We start from the raw sequence: 14,993 nt of genomic DNA, 5'->3' as shown, positions 1-14,993 counted from the left end.
CTTATCACAACAAACCTTATCAAAAACAAACAAGCAATTCAAAGAAAGAATTTCGGTCACATCTACCTTTAAGTGCTAGAGATCCACATGCAACACAATTCATCAACCATCAATCTTTCATTTCATCAAAAACTCATCATCATTTTCACCCAACTTCAACAAAGACTCATAAACAAAATGGCTCAAACCCGATTACAGTCAAGGCAACGAGAAATAGAAATTGAAAAAGAAGAGGAGGAAAATATCAATGAATTTCAAGAAGCACTTGGAGGAAATACGAATGACAAAAACCCAAGTACTCCTACTCCTGCAACAATAGAAAGGGCCTAGCATAACCCTCTCTTTAATAGATGTTTTGATGAAATACTCAGGAGCAATGCGGATGCTCACTTTTTAAAGCTTGCTCAAGAAGGAGCCAAGCTCCCCTCTGACTTTGATCTTGCCCAATTAAGACAAGCATTAGAATGACAAAGTCGCCATGAAGAAGAAAGAGGTAGAGCAGATATAACATTCCTCAAGGTAACCCACCACCTCCTCCTCCAAATGAAATAGAGATGTTGCGGCAACAAGTTGAAAATCTCACCCAACAACTTCATAGTGGTGTGAAAACTAATCAATTCTCACTCAATGACATCTGTCCCTATCCCTTTGATAGGAATCTTTATATGCCACCTTTTCCATGAGGATTTGAAACAACCAAATTCAAAAAATATAGAGGAAAGGGAGATCCTTGCGATCATGTCATAGAATTTCATTCAGCTTGCCTCAAAGTGGCATATGAGGACACATACCTAATGCGACTTTTTCCCCAAAGCTTGGGAGGAATAACCACATCATGGTTTTCCCAACTACCAAGTGGCATTAGGACCTTTGAAGAGCTAGTTCAGAAGTTCTTGGTACATTACTCTCATAACATTGAACGTGATATCACCATGGCTGATCTGTGTAACACTAAACAAAAACTAGGTGAACTATTCTCAGTATTCCTGCAACGATGGCGTCAAATGTCTAGCAGACATTCTCTTCAGTTACCTGAACAAGAACTAGTGGAAATATTTATTTCCAACTTAAACGAAGAAATGGAGTTCAACCTGGATGTCAAAGACACATACTCTTTTAATGACATGATCACCAAGGGCTTAAAATGTGAGCGAGCTCTCATCAAGAAAGGACTTATCAAAATCTATAATGAACCAAAGGATGGTCCTCGCCCATGCTTCAATAGTGACAAACCAAGCTTCTAGAACAAAAACAAAAATATTGTCAATGATGGGGTTGTGGATGCTAGAACTATCAAAGGTGCACAACTTGTAGTTCGATTTGCAGGACAGAATTCCCCACCTCAGACTAACATAGTTGTTCCTTCAAATCAAGGCCGCATCACATCTCACGATGAACCCAGACCTCATCAACAAAAATAAAAGTGAACATACACTCCCTTAGGGGAACCCATCAAAATAGTGTTGTGACAACTGGTTTCTCAAAATTTGGTAACTCTACCTAAAACATCAAACTATGAACCTCAAGTCAAACCTGCATGGTGGAGGGATACTGAACATTGTGATTTCCATCAAGGGAGAGGACACAAGATAAGTAATTGTCATAGATTGAAAGATCTTATTCATGATCTTATTGACCGACATGAAATTGAAATCGAAGGGCATGACCCAAAAACAACAAACAATGATCATCTGATGTTCAAAAATCCACTTCCATCACAAGATCAAAGGGGCCCTTCCACTTCCAGGAGAGGCACTGATACCACTGATTATACGCAGGCTGTGTATAATTACACTGTAAATCACCTATATGATGCCAGTGAACAAATTGCAACTATAACCATCAAAAATCCCCGCTCCAATTGCAATGTTGTTACTTGTCGTGGCAAGGTTACCATAAAGGCAGCTCCACAAGGCACCACCTCCATACCAAAGCAGTACAATCTTGTGGAACAATTAGACAAAACGCCTGTGCTTATTGTAGACACCTAAAATTGTCTAGTCTAATTAAATAAATATTTTATTTAATTATCTAAGCTTAATTCTTCTATTAATTAAATAAATCTTTATTTATTTAATTAATTCATTTATCCTCTTCTAGCCTTATTTCTCATTTAAATAAATACATTTATTTATTTAAATTATCATTTTCCTAAATTAAATAAATATTTTATTTATTTAATTATCCCACTTCTTCTATTAATTAAATAAATCTTTATTTATTTAATTAATTCATTAACCTTTTCTACCCATGACACATGTCATTCATCTCTTAATTCATACACTACCTCCCCCTTTCATTATTTTATCATTTCCTCTACCTACCCTCTAGTCATAGCCGACCTCCTTTTACACCTCTCAATCTTATCCCTCCATTTCATATAGTGTCTTCTATATAAGGAGATGAATCCTTCATTATCAAACCCTAATCATTCATGCTAAGGACTTGATCAATTGACTACACTACGATCCTACTTGCAACCACATTCCATTCTTTGTTGAGCTCTTGTGCATATAAAATCTGAGAGCAAATATATCAAGCAAGATCAATGGAGATAGGAAGAATGGAGATTCAAAACCCTATTGGACATGTGATGGTATAATCTTTGTGATTTCATGTGATTTGCATTGTCTTAGGTAATCTTCATATGTTATGGTGGATCTTTGTTGATTGTTAGGCTAGGGTTTTGTGGTTGAATTCATTTAGCCTTTCAATATTGTTATTGTTGTTATCCATTTTCACCATATACATTTTGGCACGCCCGGTGGGACTCTTGTCCCTTTTTGCATTTAACATCTTGTTGCAGATTTTGTATTTTGAAGTTGCAGATCTGATGTTTTTGGCAACATTTCGACATTTTCGTGTCTGCGCACTTTCGAATCGCGTTTTTGATTTTCTGACGCGTCTGTGACACCTGGGATCGCGTCTGTGATATTGGCAATATTTTATTTTGCAGGTTTCAGGAAAGCGAGTCTATGTTGTAAAGGTGCGTTTGTGATGTTTTAAACCACGTCTATGTTCAGGAAGCGCGTCTGTGTTCTGTAGTCGTGTCTGTGCATCACAGAACCGCGTCTATGTCACTCAGGCGCATCTGTGTTGAGGGTAACCGTGTCTGTGTTTAACAGTTTCAAAATTTTGGATTTTTATTGATTCATCTCAGTTTTTTTTTGCATTTAGGGTTTTAGATCTGGTTTATTTTGAGCTAACATTTTCAGATCTAGCTAACAAAAGTGGTGCAGCTTGTCTTGAAGGCTAAATCGTTTGGTTGAAGGCCCCTATTTTCACAAAGTCTTTTGGGTTTAAAATTTACCTAACTTGTGTGCTTGTAGGAAGGGGTGATTATTTGAAACAACCAAAACTACTAACAACTCTTTGCTGCAGGACCTTGGCAAGGTTTTTTTTGGATTTTTGTTGTGTGCCTTATTTTCATAGACTAGCAAACACTTCAATTGGTGCACTAAAATTGAATCATTGTCTTTTGTGTCTTGAGCAATAGGCTCTTTTTGTTTAATCTTTAGAGGGCCTGTCTTCCCATGTGGTCATTAGGACTACTAGTGAGAAGAGAACGACCCAAGTGGTAGCGAGGAAAACCCACCTCTTCCGAACCACTATAAAAAAAATGTATTCATGGTGAAAACTATGGATAATGTGTGCTGATTAGTTCATACCGACACTATGTCTCCCCATAAACCCATTTGATCAAATTTATTTGATCAGTTGTAGGGTGTAACCCCTACCGACTGGGAGCCTTCTGTATTTACAAAGCTGAAAGTGTCGCATGTATGGCCACACGAGCGGATGCCCTTACTAGCACCATTTTGTTTTAGAAGCCCAAATCCTTCTAGTTGTTGGGGTAGGAGGTCGGACCTCTGGTAGCAGCCCACACACATACGATTCTTAGTAGAGATACAAAGTTCACCACGGGGAGTTTTCGTGGGGACTGATGCTTGGCTGACCCAAGAAGTGAGTGCCGAGGGTGGAGCCAGTGAGGTCAAGCATCTAAGTATCCGCTCTGAATAGCGTAGCCTCAGGGGTAAAACCCCATGTGGGATCAACAACTATTGTCTTGGCCAGCCATAAGAATTGTGTTTGACTTATGTTAAACATTCAAAACATTCAAGACCAAATAGCAAAACATTGTGTCTTTTGTGTCTTCAAGTGTATGCAAAACCTTTTTACATCAAACAACACACTTTTCTTGGAGTCATTTTGAGTCTAAACACTTGCAAACATTGAGTCTTCAGCAACATTGTGTCCTCTTGTCATGAAAAACAGTCGAACAGTCAGATTTGGTCACAACAAAACTTCACAGATTGAAAAAATTGCACAAAATTTGCAGAAACGCGTCTGTGTCGGGCATAATAGCATCTGTGTTGTCCAGTCGCGTCTGTGTCCACAAAATCAACAATGCACTTGGCAAAAAAATCTCAGAAACGCGTCTGTGTTAAACAGAGCAGCGTCTGTGTCGGGAAACCGCGCCTGTGAAGTATACAGGCGCGTTTGTGTCCAAAATTGAAAAAAAAAAAACTGTTACAGTCCAGCAAACAAACACAGTCAATTCAGAATTCTTGAGCCTCCTAGGTCATTTCTCCAGGGTTCATTTAGCATTCAACCTGTCCTTGGGTCTCACAAAGTCCATCATTGCTTTACATCTCTCATTACATACACAATTGTCTAAACTTGAGTCAAAAGGGTCACTTGCTTGTCCTCACTATACTTTGTCAACACACTACATACAACAACACTTTGCTAGTGGTCCCTCATCAAGGTTTCTTACCTTTGGGTCTCATTTGGTCTTACTTAGAGTCAAGGTCAACTTACCTCATCAAGAGAAACTATCCTCTCTTTGGAAGTCACACCTACTCTACTACATACATACTTGGTCTTACACTTTGGACATTGCAAGTAAACCTCAGATTCATTTACATTCCATCCAACTCTTGGTCTTCCATACTCTTTTCCATTTTCATCTAGTCTCACACATCTTGGTCGATACCTAGTTCGTGGTTGAAACCCGTCTTCAAAAATCTAGGAGAGAAACTAAAGAGGCTCAAGAGTCTGCAAACATGAGTTCTTATGAGTATGACAATGAGATCTTTTTCAATTCTGATCATACTACGTTACCTGACATGGATGCCTATAGAAACATTCCAAATGTTGAGAACATGGACACTACAAACAACAATGCTACACATAATGACAATATGGACAACTTTTCCGTACATTCAGCAAATGTGGAAGAATCCATTATGAATCCCCATTTCAATCGATTGGTTGAGGAAATAATGAGGAGAGATAGACAATACTTCTTACAAATGATGGCACAAAGTGGAGCCAAGATACCTCATGATTTTGACATGTCTCAAATAATGGAAAATCAACCTTTGCAACAACCTCACTCCAACATGGATCAAAGGAGACCTAATAGTGGAGGAAATAGAGGACCATATATGGTACCTGAATCACCATCAGCTTTGCTTCAAAAACCAGAGGTCCCACATACACATGGTCAAACATATGATACTCACCTTTGCAGACCATTATGGAAGTCTTATGGAGAAAAATATGCTCAATCACATATCAATGCTAAGGATCAACCACCAAAGCAATGGGATATTCCAAGGCATGCTCAAAATTTGGACACAAGGAAACCCCGTGTCAAATTTGGGGGCAATACAATAGAACATGGCATGCCTGTAGAGTATGGTATACATGCACAAAATAGATATGGTGTTCCTCAACATGAATCTATACCAAGTGGTCCATATACGCAGCATCACTATAGACCTCCTCCATATGAACATGTGTATAATCAATATCATCTATATATGCAACATGCTCCTCCTCCAATTGGTGCCTCAAGCATGGGGTATGGTCCAAGAAGTCAATCTCCACCTAAGAACAATTTGGAGCAACAAATCAGGGATTTACAAAAGAAAATGGAGGACATAAATACACCAAAGCCAACATACACAATGAGAGACATATGTCCTTATCCATTTGACAAGAGCATTCCAATGCCTCCTTTTCCTACACATTTTGTGACACCTAAATTTGATAAGTATAGAGGAAAAGGGGATCCTAAGGCACACATAAGACAGTTTTTCACAACTTGCATTGAGGTAGCAGCAGAAGAGACATATTTGATGAGATTGTTCCCACAAAGCTTAGGTGATCAAGCTATGGAATGGTTCTCCCAACTTCCACCTGGAATTAAGTCATGGGGTGACCTAGTAGAGGCATTTATTCAACATTTCTCCTACAACATAGAGATAGACATATCAGTCACTACTTTGTGCAACACTAAGCAAAAAGAGGGAGAGTCTTTTGCATCATTCTTACAAAGATGGAGAAATCTAGCCAGCAGATGCTCTTGTGAGATTCCATAAAAACAAATGGTAGAAATGTTCACCCAGAATGTTAACAAAGACATTGGCTATGATCTAAGGAAAGCTTGTTTGTCCACCTTCAAGGACGTCATTGAAAAAGGCTTAGCAACAGAAAAGGTCCTAATTGAACAAGGAGTCATTAAGATATTTAAGGAAAACAAAGATGACTTTAAAGGAAAAGACAAGCCAAGATTTTGGAATAAGAACAAGAACACAGTCAATGATGGTGTTGTTGATGCCAATACAATGCGACCCAAAGTCATCTTTTCAGGATCAAGTTCTACAAACAATCAAGTGAATACTCAAACAACTTCCAAATCACGAAGGAAGTACACTCCATTGGGAGAACCACTTGAGTCAGTTTTCAAGAAGCTTGTGGCAAACAAGGTAATCACTATTCCAGATTTTCCTCCATATGAACCAAAGGTTAAACCAAATTGGTGGAATGATGATGAGTATTGTGAATTTCATAAGAGCAAGGGTCATAAGACAGGAAATTCTCATCGACTGAAGAACATCATACAAGATCTCATTGATAGAGGTGACATTGAGATTGAGGGACATTCGTCTAATCAAGAACATGAGATGTTTAAGGAACCATTCCCAAAACATGACAAGGGAAAAGCTAAAGCCACAGAGGATCAAACCAACTATACCAGAGCATCCTATAACTATGATTCAACCATTAATCACATCTCTATGGACAATTATGTCTCTACCATTATCATCAAGGATAAAACGTCTGAGAATTCTACCCAGAGACCCAAGATTGTCCTAAAAGGTGTTGGATCTTCTTCTGAACCTACCTCTGAATGTCATGTTACAACCCGCCGAGGTAAAATCACTTTGCAAGGTGCTCCAGCCAAGAACACTGCTTCCTCATCAACCAAACCTGAGTACGACCTTGTAGAACAACTAGGGAAGATGTCCGCGCTCATTTCAATCCTTGAGCTATTACGCATATCTCCCGCTCATAAAGCCATTCTTGACAATATCTTGAGAGATATTGTTGTTCCTACTGATCTGAACGTGGACCAGTCTCAAGCCATGGTGGGATACCTTTCCATTCCACACTCCCTTACTTTCACAGAAGCCGATGACGCCTCCGTAAGTCAGCCACATAATGCACCATTACACATTGAAGCCTTCATACACAAACATAGAATAAAAAGAGTCCTGATAGATGGAGGAGCAGGTCTAAACATTTGCACATTAAGCACTATTACACAATTGGGATATTCTGATAAAGCTGTGAATTCCACAAATCAAATCACCATTAAGGCATATGATGACGAAGAGCATTCATCCAAGGGCACAGTCACCTTACCTCTCAGAGTTGGGCCAGTTACAAAGGATGTGGTTTGTCAAGTCTTGGATTTAAATCTCACTTATAACATATTTCTAGGACGTCCCTGGATTCATGAATTGAGGGTAGTCCCATCCACATATCACCAATGCATTAAGTTTCCTCATAATGGAGTGGAAGTAACAGTTAACGGTGATCCTAATCCATTCATATACTGCAATAATCTGAAATCAAAGACTAAGACCATCATTCCCAGTAATCGTGAGGTTGTTCCTTCATCAACATACATTGATCCTGAGTCATTAAAACCTTCAACATCAAAACAAGGTGAGCTTAAAGGCAAGTTTCAGGACAAAGGCATGGGGGAATATACTTTCAATCAGACCATGTACTTACGATAAGTCATGAGTTCCCCAAAAGAATATGGAAGACCACATCCTAACAAGCAAATATCCATCATGATGCTCAAATGGGATCCTACCACCTTTCAAAGATGGGGTGAACTAGAAGAGGAAGGTTTATACAAAATGTTTTTCAGGGACAATGAAGAGGAAACACAAGACCAAATCAACCTACCATGTGAGAAATATGGCAAAGGCTTCAAAATTTTACAAAAATTCAAGTATGATGGAAAAAGCCCTCTAGGGTTACGAAAGGAAGGCATCATGGAACCTTTACAACCTGAATTGACCCTCAAAAAGGAACGCTCGAAAGGACTTGGTTTCTTAACTCCTAGGGTCCACACCCAAAGGATAGAAGAAGCTTTACAAATCAAAGCTACCAAAATGCAACAAGAGGATCGCTATTCCATAGATTCTAACGAATGGGAATGGGGTTCAGACAAGTCTTCTAGTGACTACGAGCTCAATGAGATATTCAGAGAGCCAGATGAACCCACAGAAGAAGAGGAATTTTATAACAAGTTCAGAGTTGGTCAAGAAACAACCCAGGAGGATTCCACACAGTCCTTGTCTCAAGGTTCTAGGTTGAAATCACATAAGATGAGAACACCTGTCCCAGAATGTGCTACTAGTGATGATAATTTGGATTCGCTCATGATCGAGGCTGATGCGGAGAGTGCCATCGATGACCTCGATAATTACCTTGACATACCTGAATACAACCACATTTTCACTCTTAGCTCCCCTAACTTCAAAGACATTAACGGCCTTCCCCTTGTCCACCACCAACTCATTGACTGGGATCATGAAGGACCTGCACAATTTGACACATTCCAAAATGATGAAGCTTTTATTGACTATCTTGGCATACGGGATGATCTTCCTCCTGGAGACCATAAAGTTGGATACACTATAGAACTCAATAGCGTGGCATATTTTGGCGAGGGTGTCAAACCTTCGAGTCGCAAAAATGTGAAAATAAGAACAAATCAAGGGTCTTATGGCGAAAACCACACTGTGGCGCTGTCTGACCCCAAAAAAAAAAAAAGAAAGGACGTATCTGAGGGCGAAAACCTCTCTGAGGCACCCAAAGATGGAAGGCTCGACATTCTCCCAGCATCATATGAGGAAAAGTCATCCATGTTGGTAGAGGAGACTATCAAAACAAACATTGTTACAGAAGAGGTTCCACACAACATATTCCTAGCTCAATCATTGACAGAGTCCGAAAGGTCGAAATTCATAAGTTTCTTCAAAGAACGACAAATCAACTTTGCTTGGTCATACACTGATATGCCTGGATTGGATCTGGATTTGGTAATGCATCACTTGATAGTCAAACCGGGGGCAAAACCAGTGAAACAGAAACTAAGAAAAATGCATCCACAAGTGGCATTACTAGTCAAAGCAGAACTTGAGAAGTTATTGGATATCGGATTCATACGCCCAATCGATTATCCTGAATGGATCTCCAACTTGGTACCTGTTAGCAAACCAGATCGCAACATTAGAATATGTCTAGATTTCAGAGACATAAACAAAGCTTGTCCAAAGGATGACTTCCCATTGCCAAATATTGACTTGATTGTTGATCTCACAGCAGGTCATGAAATGTTATCATTAATGGATGGATTCTCTGGTTATAATCAAATAAGGATCGCGCCCAAGGATCAACACAAAATGTCATTTACTTGTCCGTGTGGAACTTTCTGCTGGAATGTCATGCCTTTCGGGCTAAAGAATGCAGGTGCTACATATCAAAGAGCCATGACTACTATCTTTCATGATCTCATGCACGTAATCGTGGAAGATTATGTCAACGACCTCTTGGGAAAGTCCATAGATAGAAATACACATTTGGACATACTTTCAGTCATCTTTGATCGGTTGGAAAAATACAAAGTAAGATTAAACCCTAAGAAATGTGTCTTTGGAGTAACCTCCGGGAAACTCCTAGGATTCATTGTATCCAAAAGGGGAATTGAAGCTGATCCAGCAAAAGTCAAGGCCATCTTGGAAATGCAACCACCAAGAAATATTAGTCAACTTCGATTCTTACAAGGCAGACTTCAGTCCATCCGAAGATTCATAGCACAACTAGCAGATAAGTGCAATCCTTTTCAACACCTGCTACATAAAAACATCAAATTCAAATGGGATGATAACTGTCAACAGGCTTTCCAGATGCTCAAAGATTATCTTCTAAATCCGCCAGTTTTGATGCCACCAGTTCCCGATCAACCATTGTTATTATACATATCAGCTACTTCAACAACATTGGGGGCACTCTTAGCACAACAAAGTGCTGAAGGCAAGGAAAAAGCAGTATACTATATCAGTCGCACATTAGTAGGGTATGAGCTAAACTACACACCAATTGAGTGTGCATGTCTCGTCATGGTCTTTTCTTCACAGAAATTACGACATTACATGCTCACTCATAAGACTAAGTTAGTTGCAAGGATAGACCCATTGAAATACCTTCTCAATAAAGCAGCACTTACTGGGCGACTAGCCAAATGGGTAATGATACTGAGTGAATTCGACATCGAGTATGTGGACAGAAAAGCAATAAAAGGACAAGCCATTGCAGATCAATTAGCAGATGCTCCCATGATAGATGATGTTCCTCTAAGTTCTGAATTTCCAGATGAATCCATTTTGACAATGTCACATGCAAAGCCATGGCAACTGTACTTCGACGGCTCATACACATAGCATGGGGCAGGAGCTGGCATCCTCTTTATAACTCCTCAAGGAGATTCTATACCAAAATCATACCGCTTATCATTTCCTTGCACTAACAATATAGTGGAATATGAGGCATTAACAACAGGATTACGAATTGCAGTTCAATGGAAGATCCAGGAACTTCGTGTTTTTGGGGACTCCCAACTTGTCATCCGTCAAGCAACTGATGATTACCAAACAAAAGATGAAAAATTAATACCTTATAAACAAATGGTGGATGACCTGAAACAACACTTCACAAAGATAGACTTTGAGCAGATACCAAGAGAGCAAAATCGTGCCGTAGATGTCATGGCTACAATTGCTTCCCTGATTGATTTACCTTTAAACGAGACCCGCTATGAGTTCTTGGTGGATAACCTTTTGGTCCCTTCATATGAGATCATGCCTACTGAGACTATATGCATTGTCGGTCCCGAATCCTAGTTATATGGTTCCATTTTCACATACTTACGTGACAATACTCTACCTCCTGATCTATCAAATAACCAACGTCGCACTTTCATTCGCCAATCCTCTCGATATGTCATTTTAGCTGATATCCTATACTGGCGAGGTCTAGATGGCACTCTTCTTAGATGTTTAGAAAGCGACGAAGCTCAGATTGCATTACGAGAAGTGCATGAAGGGATATGTGGTCCACATGCTAGTGGTCCTACCTTGGCCAAGAAACTCGTCAGGACTGGATATTACTGGCCCAATATGGAAAAAGACTCATATCAGTTTGTCAAGAAATGTAAGCAATTCCAAATTCATGGAGTCCTCATACATGTGCCAGCACAAGAACTTCAACCACTTGTGTCTCCTTGGCCCTTTTGTTAGTGGGGACTCGATCTCATAGGCAAGATTCACCCTCCTTCTTCCAATGGTCATAAATTCATTATCACTGCCACAGAGTATTTTACAAAATGTATTGAAGCCGTTCCTCTCACACAAGTTACTGGAAAATAGATTGCTACATTCATCCTTAACTATATCATTTGCCGATATGGTATTCCTGTTTCCATTATCACTGATAACGGGCATCCCTTAAAAAATTAGGATGTTTGTGAACTCTGTGACCGCTTCCATATCTCTCATCATTTCTCCACACCATATTACCCTCAAGGTAATGGCCAAGCTGAGGCGTCTAACAAAACAATCCTTAAAATCCTAAAGAAGACAGTCGACGATGCTGGTCGTAATTGGCATATCCAACTCAATCCTGCACTTTGGGCCTACCGCACAAGTGTCCGCACACCTACAAGAGCTACACCCTATTCACTTGTCTATGGCACTGAAGCTATCTTGCCTATTGAGGTCGAGCTACCCTCTTTACGGGTTTCTTTACAAAACATCATCAGTGATGAAGACTATAGGGTCTCTCGCTTACAAGAGCTGGAACTACTGGATGAGCAAAGACAAACTGCTTTCAATCATCTCAAGGCTTACCAACAATGAATGAGTCGCAGCTACAATCACAAGGTCAAGCCTCGCACATTTGAGGTAGGTGACTTGGTTCTCAGAGAAAATCCTAAAAATCAACAAGACAGAGAGAAGAAGGGAAAGTTCAAACAAAATTGGCTTGGTCCCTACATTATTACAGTAGCATATCGATCTGGTGCATATCAGCTCTCAACTACAGAAGGTGAACCTTTGGAGGATCCTATCAATAGCATGCACCTTCGCAGGTTCTACACATAGCTCTTCAGAATATCCTAATTCAAAAATACAAAAAACATCATAAAACAAAAAAAAAATCGTTACTTGGTGAAAACCTGGCAAACAGGCGCCTTGTGACACAAAAAACATTGAAAAATCAAAAAAAGTAAAGAGAAATAATTTCGTCCAATGGTGAAAACCACTTCGGTGGCACCCTGGGCAAGTACCATGGTGAAAAATGGGTCACCAACGCCATGTGTAGAGACATTGCTCCTCCCTCCTTCAGGATTCACTTTCATCCTTTCACTTTGCACACACTCACGACCAATTCATCCATAATAAACTTACACATTCCCATCATGGCTTGTTATTGATCTACCCAAGATTGGTTAGCCATTCATAATAAACCTCCCTTTCCATCCATAATAAATCAGATCATATCTGTGGCTAAGGCAAAATCCTACATCTAGTAATGGGAGTGGAACTGAGAACATCACATGCTTCGAGGAGTACAGTTTCTTCTAGCTTCCTTCAGTCTATCCGTGCACAATCCACAATAAAGCAGCATTTGCATCGCCAATCCGCAATTAAGTTTCATCTTCTCCACAATAAAGTATCAATTTCATGGATTCAGTCATTTTTAGATGAGACATAGTAGCAACAATGGGCTTCAACAAATCAAATCTTTCAACAGACTCAGACAACATATGGTTCAGTGCTATCTATCCTTTCTGTGAAAGTAAACATTGTGACCACAATCAAATAAGACTTATACAAGTGACAAGAGACACTAAACTTGAGGACTACAGTGGATGTTGGTGTTGAGTCTTGGTTTTCTTTTGATTTCATCTTTCTTTTTTGGTGACATGTCTTTTAGCTTTTTCAGGATGTCTCTGACTAGAGATTTTATCTCTAGGATGTCTTTGACTAGAAAGGCAAGGATGGGGTATCGTCACCTATTTGTATTTGCTGTCTGTGGATTGTCTCTTAGTAATGCTATGACTTGTCCAAGGATATGAGGACACTGTGAGTCTAGTGTGAACTGGGGCATTCCTTGTTTGTGACTGTCTTATCTCCATGCAAATGGGTACAATGACTTTCTGGGTCGAACATATGCCTCGATTGTCATAACCTACTTGCCATAATAAAGCTCAATGATGATAATGCAAAAGAAGCTCTTTCACTTTCATATCTTCTATCTTTCATCCCCCTTTCTTGATTGACTTCCATCGTCCTTCTTGAGTCCGCATAGCCTGCTATCACATGACTGAGTATAATGACACACCAAAAACATTTGCATGTCATGTAGTTGCACCTGCATTGCCACATATAAGCATTTCATACATACATATAGGTATCACAATTGCATCACATCCTGCACACAACACCTGTTAGCACATTTTACATTCTCATCATGTAAATAGTTATTTGCATTATCATATTCATCTGCACTTCATACATTCACATTTGCATCATGCATAACATGTTAAAACATAAAAGAACAAAAATACTGCATTACATCATATACATATTTGCATCCATAGCATAAAACATCACATAAGAACATCTCATCACATAGGTACACATGCATATAGCTGCCGCAAAAATGAATCATCTCATATATATATAAAAGTGTCATGATACAATGATGTCAAAATCATATGGCTACAAAAGCACCCGCAGGTGTCTACAATACAAAAATGGTACAAAACTGATACATAGGGAGCCCTCTATGGCTATGATGAACTCCCTCCCTCGGAGCCGCTTGGCCTCGATGGAATCTGAGCCCCTGAAGGACCTGCCCTAGGATCATCTCTCCTGCCTCCTCTATTTGGTGGTGGCGGAGGACCCATAACCCCACCACTCGATGCCTGTCTCCTCCGGCTCCCTCCCATAGTTGTCGTTGTACGCGACGGTCTATGGAAGCTCCTCGCCCGCTGATCTGCTGGCACTGCACCATAGTAGAGGTCCCTCCAGTAGGCTATCTCATCTCCTACTCGTAGGACATAAGTATATCCTACCCCTGTATCCTCAGCTGCCTGTCTCCCTGCCCTCAGTGTTGTCTCAGCATCTGTGTAGTGCTGGATAACCTGATCTCGCTCCTGCTCAGTATCCCTGAGCCTCATCCTAAGCCGATCTCTCTCCCTCTCCAGCTCCTGGATCTCATTTGCCTGGCCCTGGCAGATCTCCCTCAGCTCCAGTAGCTCATCCTCTACTAGGTCAACCCCCTCTGCCTCTTCCTGTGGCTCCTCCTCTACGAGTGCCTGTACCTGTACCTGTACTGGTACCTGTCTTTGTCCCTATCCATGTATTTGTACCTGCCTAGGACCCTATGCTGCTGGCACCTGTAAAGGCAATCCACTGCGACCCCTAACCACCCGAGCCTGCCTCTCCTCTCCACCCTCCCTCCGAGGTGCAACCCGCCTCTCTCCAACTACTCCCCTCCTCCTCCGTCGGCCTCTGCCCCCATCACCTCCACCCTCCTCATCATCTCCCCCCCCATCT

This window comes from Cryptomeria japonica, chromosome 1, assembly GCF_030272615.1.
Source record: "Cryptomeria japonica chromosome 1, Sugi_1.0, whole genome shotgun sequence".
In the NCBI taxonomy this organism is placed as follows: domain Eukaryota; kingdom Viridiplantae; phylum Streptophyta; class Pinopsida; order Cupressales; family Cupressaceae; genus Cryptomeria; species Cryptomeria japonica.
This window is presented reverse-complemented; position numbering follows the sequence as displayed.